Raw genomic sequence first — 9,213 nt, 5'->3', positions numbered from 1 at the left:
AGGATCTCAAGTCCGCATCTTGTACAGCAATTAACCACTAAGAAGAATATATGCAGTGTATTATTTGTTGAAACTGTACTTCCGATTGGATTTGAAACTGTCTCGTTGCTATCTGTTTATCAATAAAACTTTGAAAAATAAATAAATAAATTGGGCAGGAAGGGCTGGCCAGATAGCTCAGAAGATTAAAGCACCTGTTTAGACAGACACAGGGGCTGGGGGTTCATCCCCAACCTGCTGTGCCAGCCTTGCCCCTGAGGCGCAATGACATGGGGCTGAGACTGCGTGTGGTGGCACGTGCCTGTAATCCCAGTGCTTGAGAGGCTGAAAAACAGGAGTGTTCCTATCACTACAAGTCTGATCTGTGTAGTGAAACCCTGTAGATGCTGTACTAAATACAATATAAATAAATAGCTCTTCCTGTAATCGGTCTGAGGTAACCTGTTAAAATGTTTTACTACTCTCTTGACCCAGAAAACCCCACAAAATTATGCAAATCAAGAGGCTCAAATCAGGGCCAGGGAGATAGCTCAGTTGCCTGGCAAGGGCAAGGGCCTGAGTTCAATCCTTGGTTCCTCAAAAACAAAAACAAAAACAAAAAATCTCCAGAAGACACAAAATATTTGGTCCAGGGAGATAGCTCAGTGGAAAAAGTGCTTGCCTGGCAAGCATAAATTCATGAGTTCAATCCCCAGGTACCACAAATGAGGCTCAAATCTTCACATTCACTTTAAGAACATGCATGAAACTTTCCAGGCCATCAAGAGTATGTATATCCAAAAGGCTACCAAGTATCTGAAAGATGTCACATTAAAGAAGCAATGTGTACCATTCCAGTGTTACAGTGGTGGAGTTGGTAGGTGTGCCCAAGCCAAACAGTGGAGCTAGACAGAGGGTCAGTGGCCCAAAAAGAGTGCTGAATTTTTGTGGCACATGCTTAAAAATGCAGAGAGTAATGCTGAACTTGAGGGTTTAGATGTAGATTCTCTGGTTATGAAACATATCCAGGTACACAAAGCACCCAAGATGCACCACCATACTTACACAGCTCATGGCCGGATTAACCCATCCATGAGCTCCCTCTGCCATACTCAGATGATCCTTACTGAAAAGGAACAAATTGTTTTAAGCCAGAGGAGGAAGTTATACAGAAAAAAAAAGATATCCCAGGAGGAACTGAAGAAACACAAGCTTATGGCATGGGAATAAATTAAGCACAAAATAAGTAAAAATAAAATTAATATTGTTGGCTATTAAATAAATAAATAGGGCAAGGTAAGCAGATGTCTAGTAGACAAAAGACAGAAACAAAATGCTAGTGCTTTTGATTGGAGGAATAAGATGCCATAAACACATCAGACACTGCATTCAGAAGTCAGCGCTTGAATTGCTATAGAGGTGCCGGGAGGGCTTGGAAGAGATGTTGGAAAGTTGAAACTTAACTGTAAATGACATCAAATGCTTCAGGAACAAGTTGTTTTTCTCTGTCAATGACAGGAAGCCACTGAAGGTTGGTCAGAAGATAAAAAACACAGCTAATCCTATTTTACAGAGACATCACTGGTGGATGTTTGAAGAAGCATCTGAAGAGTAAATGAACAGATGAAGATGCTGGGCACAGGGAGACATATTTTCTGTGCTCCATGTACAAGTTCAGCCCCGCTTCTTAGGATCCAGAAGCCCAGATCACAGTCACTGCACACCCATTTATCACAACTCATATACAAGACTCACTATCTTGGAAAGCAGTCGGGCATATGCCTCAAATATCAATGTAGCTGGGGACAAGTCAACAAATGGAAAGCACTGTGTTCTCCTTTTCATAACCAGGGAGATCCAGGAATCTTTGCAGAACTGGTTTATACAGCCAGGACTGAATCAAAGCAATTGAGAATTGGCCTCTCCAAGAAGTTCAAATACATCATTTATGACAAGAAGGAAGACACCAACTACCTCTTCCTTGATACCAGTACCCAATAAGGCCATCTTCTCACCCTGATGCTGTCCACACAGATGTCATTGCAGACTTCAGTGCTGCTTCATAACGATGATTTAGAGAACAGGTTGGTTTTCAAGTATGACAAGGGTCAGATCAATAAGAAACTCTGAGAATAGCAGCCAGAGCTGTCATTGCCCATTCCGTGTGCAACGGATGGCTCACTTGTTATTCAGAAACAGACTGCTGGTGTCACCTTTAGTTGGGCTCTGACAGCCAAGACCCAGGGGTCCTCTATTATGAAAATATTCTCCTTCATCACCTGTCACACTATCAGGAGCTTGTCTGGCCACAGCACTTAGCAACTTGCATCTGATCAACTGAAGTGACCACAAAAAAATAAGACCTTGTGTGAGTAAAAATTGTATTTTGGCAGAGAAGTAGCTAGCATGTCCAAAGGGAAGATGTTCTCATGGGATCTTAATACTGAAGCTGGGAAGATTCTTAGACAACAGTATGATCATAGGTTCCTCATTTATGGGTAAAAAGACAAACAGTTCCACTTGTCTATGCGTGGAAGGGTGTGTAGAGGATTGTGAGGCTATGAAAGCCCCCAATAGCACACCCTCTGAGTCACCGTATGGATCTGAGGGTGCAGTTGTCATCACGCCTTCAGTACCTCCAACAATAGCTTCAGTGGTCTCAGAGCCCTCCCCTCTCTAAATAAAGAAATTGAGAGCCAGAGAGACAAAATGATGAGATCAAGCTCAACGGAGAGGGAGAAGAGCTGTCTCCCAGCTCCTATAATATTCGTACTCCTTTCTAAAATTCCTAACATTTCCTGTTTTCTACTTATGTGTCTGTTTCCTACCAGACTGTAAGCTGCCCACACAGATGCTGCATCATCTGCCACCGCACCATTCCCAGCACCTGGAATAGAGCAGAATGCTCCGCAAATATTTTCTGACAGACTCTCTAGAGTGTGAACATCAGAAGAACAGGAATAATATCCATCTTTCAAAGAGAATGTACATGTGCCAGGCTGTGCTCAATGCTCTTTGCATTGATTTATTTAACTCTGAGAACAATCCTGAGCTGCACTCCATGTTGTTTTTGCCTTCTTTTAGTTAAGGATGGTCAGACCAAAGAGGTTAAGTAAATTGCCCAAGATCACACAGGAATTGACAGACCTGCATCTCTACTCCATCGACTGCACTGCAGACCACATTCCCTTATGGCTCCCAAAACACTACCTCTTCATCCATCTCTTCTATACCTCAGCCCCAGAAGAGTGGTGACCTACAGACAGCTCTCATGGTATATTTACAGAATGGGCAACATGCCATCCTACAAGAATCTTAGTCTATGATTCTTCCAATGCCAGGAAGCTGCTCTAGTAGCACCACACTGGAGGCCATGGTTGCAGCCTTGAATAAGGCACCCTGGGTCCCCATCTGCCTAAATGCTCTGGCTAAATTGCTCTTTGTTACTCTGACTGGGTCTCTTTCTCACTTTGAAAGTAAGCCCACACAGTCTGTTAGGAAAGAGTGCCCTCTGCTGACACAGATGATGTCCCGGGTCTGGACAGATGATTGTAATAAATGGGGACAGACCATCCCCAAGGCTGCTGTGTGGACTGGAGAACACCCGCCAGCCCCAGCCAGAGCCCTCTGGACACTTCATCTGTTACTGCATCCAGATTAATAGTAAGGCCAAAGCAGATGGTGAACTGTGGTTATGAATCATGAGCATACTTCATCCCTGATTTGAGTTCCCATCTGCTCCCTGGCAAAGGTGTCCCCTTGACCATCCTCTGCCCTCTTGCTGTTGTTTCACTGCCCTAGAATTCATGGAGAAAGGCCCCACATAAATTGGGTCATCCCATTGTCTAAACAAGGCCATCATTTCCTGACTTGATATAGATGATCTTTTCTCCCTACCTACTTTTTATGCTGTTTTGCTCTATTGTGTTTACTGTCTCAGTAAATATCACATGTTGTTTTCTTGTCATAGGGTCCACTTATCATGAGATGATTCTCATGACCCACCTACTCCAATGTCCATGTCACAGCGGAGCTGCTGCCAATGAACAACTGTGACAACACTTTCCAGAACTAGACCCAAATTGGAAGAGATGTGGAAAATGAACACAGGGAGAGGAGAGGAGAGGTCTACTGAAGTTCTTGGACAAGGATAACGACAGCAGTGGTTATCAGAATTGCTCATCAGAGTTGATTTCCCGCTTGGCCATTTTTGTTCATATGCCCTAAAAGCAGAGTCAAGGGAACAGGGTCAAAGAGAAGGAAATGACTCACACCTATGGAGGAGAACCTCCACTTCGGTCCAGATTGAGAATAGCTAGTCCTTGAGCTACAGGCAGGAACAAGTAAGGGGCCCCACAAAATGGAATACAAACTCCCTGAGTCAGAGGACAGAAGAAAAAAAACCTCAATGGTATCCTGATGCAAACACCAACAGATGAGTAGGGCAGAACCTGACATGCTCCCCAAAGCTTTCTATTGAGCCCATTCCCTTTGGCTGCATTCCTACCAAGAGTAGAGCAGAGAGAGACCCATATATCTCTATCAGCTTTATCCATTCTGCCCATCATGATGCTTGTTTCCTGATGTCCTCATTGATGGTCATTTCATCAACAGGGTAGGCCAGTCTTGGAAGACTCTTCTATGCATTTCCAGAATTCCTGCTCTTCATATTTCATATCCAAGAAGTGAACAGTTGAAGCTCATACAAGAACTGTCTCTCCCCTTTTCACTTCTCGTTCCTCTCTCACCCCGATGCTGTTCACCAATGCTCATTGTGCTTATCAGCATTTTTAGTTAGAGGGCTACTTTCTCTATGTTAAACTGTAGGCAAATTGAGCGTAGAAGCTTCATCTTGTTCTCTGCTACATCACACATAACTAGTACATGGTTCTTCTTACTTACTGTTGCTATTTAATAATCATACAGGAAATGAAGTGTTTATTATAAAAGAGGTTGGCCCTTCCATTGAGCTCTGGGTTGCCCTGGGAGGCTATCCAAGCACACTCCTTATCACCATTATCCCTGGAGACATCATGCTCAAAGCTACCCACTATGTTCTGCCAAAAAGATATTAAATACGGAAAGTAGATATTAAGATGGGGAAGTGGGATCAGGAAAGGAAGATCCAGAGAAAGTCTTCAGACTCTCTGTCTCTGTCTCTCTCTGTCTCTGTCTCTCTGTATCTCTCTCTCTGTCTCTCTCTGGCTCTCTCTCTGGCTCTCTCTCTGTCCCTCTTTCTCTCTCTCTCTCTCTCTTTCTCTCTCTCTCTCTCTCTCTCTCTCCCCCAAATGAGAAGGGAGGGTGGGAGGTTCAGGTACGTAAACACTTAGACCATGGTTCACCTTTGAGAAGGTATTGTCCTGTCTATTGGGAAGCTCCAGTGCAGATTTCTAGGACAGAGGCCCCTGTTGTCAGAATGGCCACTTTGAGCAGAAGATATCCCTGCTGCCTTGCTTGCTCAGTGGCTACCCAAGGAGAGGTCAAATGGGGCTGTGGCCCCTGACTGTTCTGCAGCTACAGGCCACTGGCTACCATACTCCTTGGCTCTTTCTTGAAGGAAATGTGAACAGGCTCCTTCGTGGCTGCCACAAGACTCCTTCCACACTCTCCAGGAGGGACCAGCAATGTGGTCCATTCTAGTCGCATTTGGTGTGCAAAACATCTTAGTCCCCACAACTAGAATCAAGGTAAGCAGATTCACTCATAGGAGCCCCTGGCAACTGCTTGTTAGCACAACCTAGTGGGCAGCTTTGAGCAAATTTTCTACAGCAAAGATGACATTCCATCGAAGATGTTGCATGTAACATATGTGGAGGGTCCCTAGAACATTGGATCAGCCCCTACAGCATTCAGAACCCAGCTTTAAAAGCCACTTTAACTTTGAACCACCTCGTGACTTCTTGCACCCATAAGCTTGTGAACTGATATAGGCCCCCTTCCTATCACGACTGTTGCATCAGTATTGTTATTGACATGTTCTCTGCACTGAGCCCATCAGTTTCACAGGACCAGCCTCGGATTAAGGATAATGGCAGAGAAAAAAAGAAGATGCTGCCCACTCGTGCTCCTTCCCAACAGACCATCAAGTGAGATAAGACCACAGGGTACAAAGAGACCCTGGACATAGAAACCACCAAACCCTGCCCCCATGTTTGTTTCAATCCCTGAGTGGCTCAAAAAGTTTATTTATGTATTTATTCATTTATTGTCTTTTTGAGACAGAGTCTTGCTATGCAACTCAGGTTGGCCTTGAGCTCACTTTGTAGCCCAGGCTAGTCTCAAATCCAGAACAGTCTTCCTGCCTCAGCCTCCCAAGTGCTGGAATTACAGGTGTGAGTCACCACAGCCAGAAAAAAAAAATTTTTAAAGGTCTAAGTAACTTCCTGGGTACCTAAATGATCATTTTATAGTAGACTGATTAAGTCTCCTGAATTGTATAGCTACAGATTGAAATGGTATCTGGCCAGCCACTCCTAACTTGGTATATTATAGCTTTCCACTAAATACCCGCAAAGTCCCAGGAGAAGGCACATATCATGATATAAAAAATGAGGACTAAGATAACATCAACCTACTGTCAGAATGTAAAAAGAACGTCTATGAACTTTGAGACCTTTAAAATTGAACAGAAGGAAGTTTAAAAAAAAAAAAAGATGGACACCTTGATTATATCCAGAAAAACAGAGTAGGTAAAATTTACCAAAAGTAAACAGAGAAAGTCATTTTCTTAGCCACCTACCTCAATTACACTCCTGCACAAAGCTTGGAAACACCAATCTACACCAGATACCAGGACACCATCAGAGCTCAATTGAAGTACTTGTGGGCAAGTTAGAGTGATCCTTCTGCTGCCCAAATCATCAATTCTGCACTAAAGACCTCTCTTTAAAACCAACTTCAGCTTTTTTATGGGCTAAGTTTTTGATGAAAAGATTTAGAGTGTATTGAGGGAAGGAATTATCCCCCAAGAGTGCATACCCATCCCGACTGCTTACCTTAAGTGGGATCAAAGGATGAAAGCAAGTAGCACAATTAAAGCTTTCCTACTGTACACCCCACACACGAGCTAAACTTGCAGCAAATCCCTCAAAGCTATCCTCCTGTCAATAAAGAGAAAAATCAAAATTTAAAAGTACAGAATAGAGATGTCACCCTGTAAAAGACAGAGAGATCTTTCCTTCCTTACATGGGGCTCAGAACCAGGGGAAGCAATTGAACGGCATCAAGCGGTGTTGCCAAGCCAAGCTCAGTCTTACCCTGTGTATTTCCCTGCTTTTCCACACATTCTATTGTGCTTTGTTTCCTGCCCATTTCAAAGCATATGAAAAGAGAAAGTTTTCAGATAATCTCTTCCCCAATTTGATAGAAAGACTACATAAAACACTGGTTCTATTCTATTCTGACTTGGGTAAGCGGAACCAGACAATTCATATGCTTAGGACATGGAGCTGAGACTATTATTAATCTAAAAATCTTTACCCTCCCTCCTTCCTACCATTTCTCAAAAACTGAAGAATACAAAAGAGCATAAAAACCATTTTTATTGCCAAAGAATATTATTAATGACTTTCTACATCTTTAAACCACTACAACCTCCCTCTTTTTTTAATTAAAAAAGAACTATAAGCCACCAGGTGCAAAATACATGTCACCAAAATTTTTATACACAATCTGCCAACTAAATTCTGAGAATGTTTCTTTGTTAACCAGGATTAAAATTCAAGACTCACAGTATGATATTATGCTACCATATAATTTTTAGAGGTTTTTATGAAAACATACTAAACTGCAAACTAGAATTTTTCTTGGTGAAGGATGCTAAAATGTAATTCTTTCTTTCTTTATATTTTGTTTTATATTTGTAAGTCTGCTTTCCTAAAAATTCTATTTTGCTTCTGCTTCCTGCCCCTCCCCCAAAAAAATTTTGCAGATAACCACTTGCTAATTTGATAAAAGGCTACATAAAACACGAACTAGGGGCTAGGGAGATGGTTCCGTGGAATAAGCATTTTTCTGGCAAGCACAAGAGCCTGCGTTCAATCCCTGGTTCTTAAAAAAAAAGACACAAACTAGGTTTATCCTATTCCAACTTTAATAAGCAGAACCAAACAACTCATGTGGACAGGGCTCAGTAATTATCCCTCTAAAAATTTTATTTCCCCTTTTGTTTCATTTCTCTAATATCCTTGACTATTAGTATGTGCGTATCGATCAACAGGCACAATCTGGTGTTTACCAATTGACAAATTTAAATTATTAATGTATATTTGAGCAGACCAAGGCATATTAACTCTTCCACAAATCTGCCACTAGAGACTATATTATTTTTCCCCGCTGTGGTACCAGGGATTGAACTTGGAACCTTGAGCTTAGCGAGGCAGGCACTTATGCTGCTGAGCTATCTCCCTAGCTCCTTAAATTAAATGTTCTCTAATAGACTGGTAGGAAATATATTAGAATGATAATTTTATTTCTTTTCAGCTTGTGAAGCAAGGTTGTGCTGTTTCTTTCTGCTTTTCAGATAGACTCTGAATTCTATAATATGTGTTATTTTTCTATTTAAAAAAATAAGATTGCCAGGGAGATAGCTCAGTGGAATAAGTGCTTGCCTGGCAAGCACAAGGTCGTGAGTTCCATCCCTGGTACCACCAAAAAAATAAAAAATAAATGAATAAATAAAAATAAGATTGATTTCTTCAATATTATTATTAGAGTCAAGGTAGGGCAGGGTAATGAAAAGCACTTCCTGACTGTGCTTACAGCCGAGGCTTGGGCCACGGGGACAGAGCTGGGCCACTGCTCCTGGACCACAAGGGGAATGTCTTTCTGAAGACACCGCAGTGTGCTGTGGACAGCTGAATCTGCGTCATCACAGAGCTGTCCCCCACCCAACCCGGACCCCAGCTGGAGTAAGCTGCAGATGGAAGGAGAGCACAGTCACCCTTGGGAGCCAGGGACAGGGTCACTTCCCTTCCTGGAGACATGAGAGGCCTCCTGGGGTGAAAGCTCCCCAGGGTGAAAGACCCCTGTGCTGAGTGTTAAAGTATGAGACCAGTTCTCTGGACAAAGGATAACATGGAACAGAAGTTTGAATTTAGGGAACAAACACATGATATTTTTTCCATAATTTTATTGAGAGACAAATAGCAATGAGACAGTTTCAAATCAAATTGGTAGGACAGTTCCAATAATTAACACATTGCATACTCTCTTCCTAGTGGTTATTTGCTGTAC

Source organism: Octodon degus, unplaced genomic scaffold, assembly GCF_000260255.1.
Source record: "Octodon degus isolate 3935 unplaced genomic scaffold, OctDeg1.0 scaffold00083, whole genome shotgun sequence".
Taxonomy (NCBI): domain Eukaryota; kingdom Metazoa; phylum Chordata; class Mammalia; order Rodentia; family Octodontidae; genus Octodon; species Octodon degus.
The sequence above is the reverse complement of the archived record's forward strand: the minus strand, read 5'-3'. Positions refer to the sequence as shown.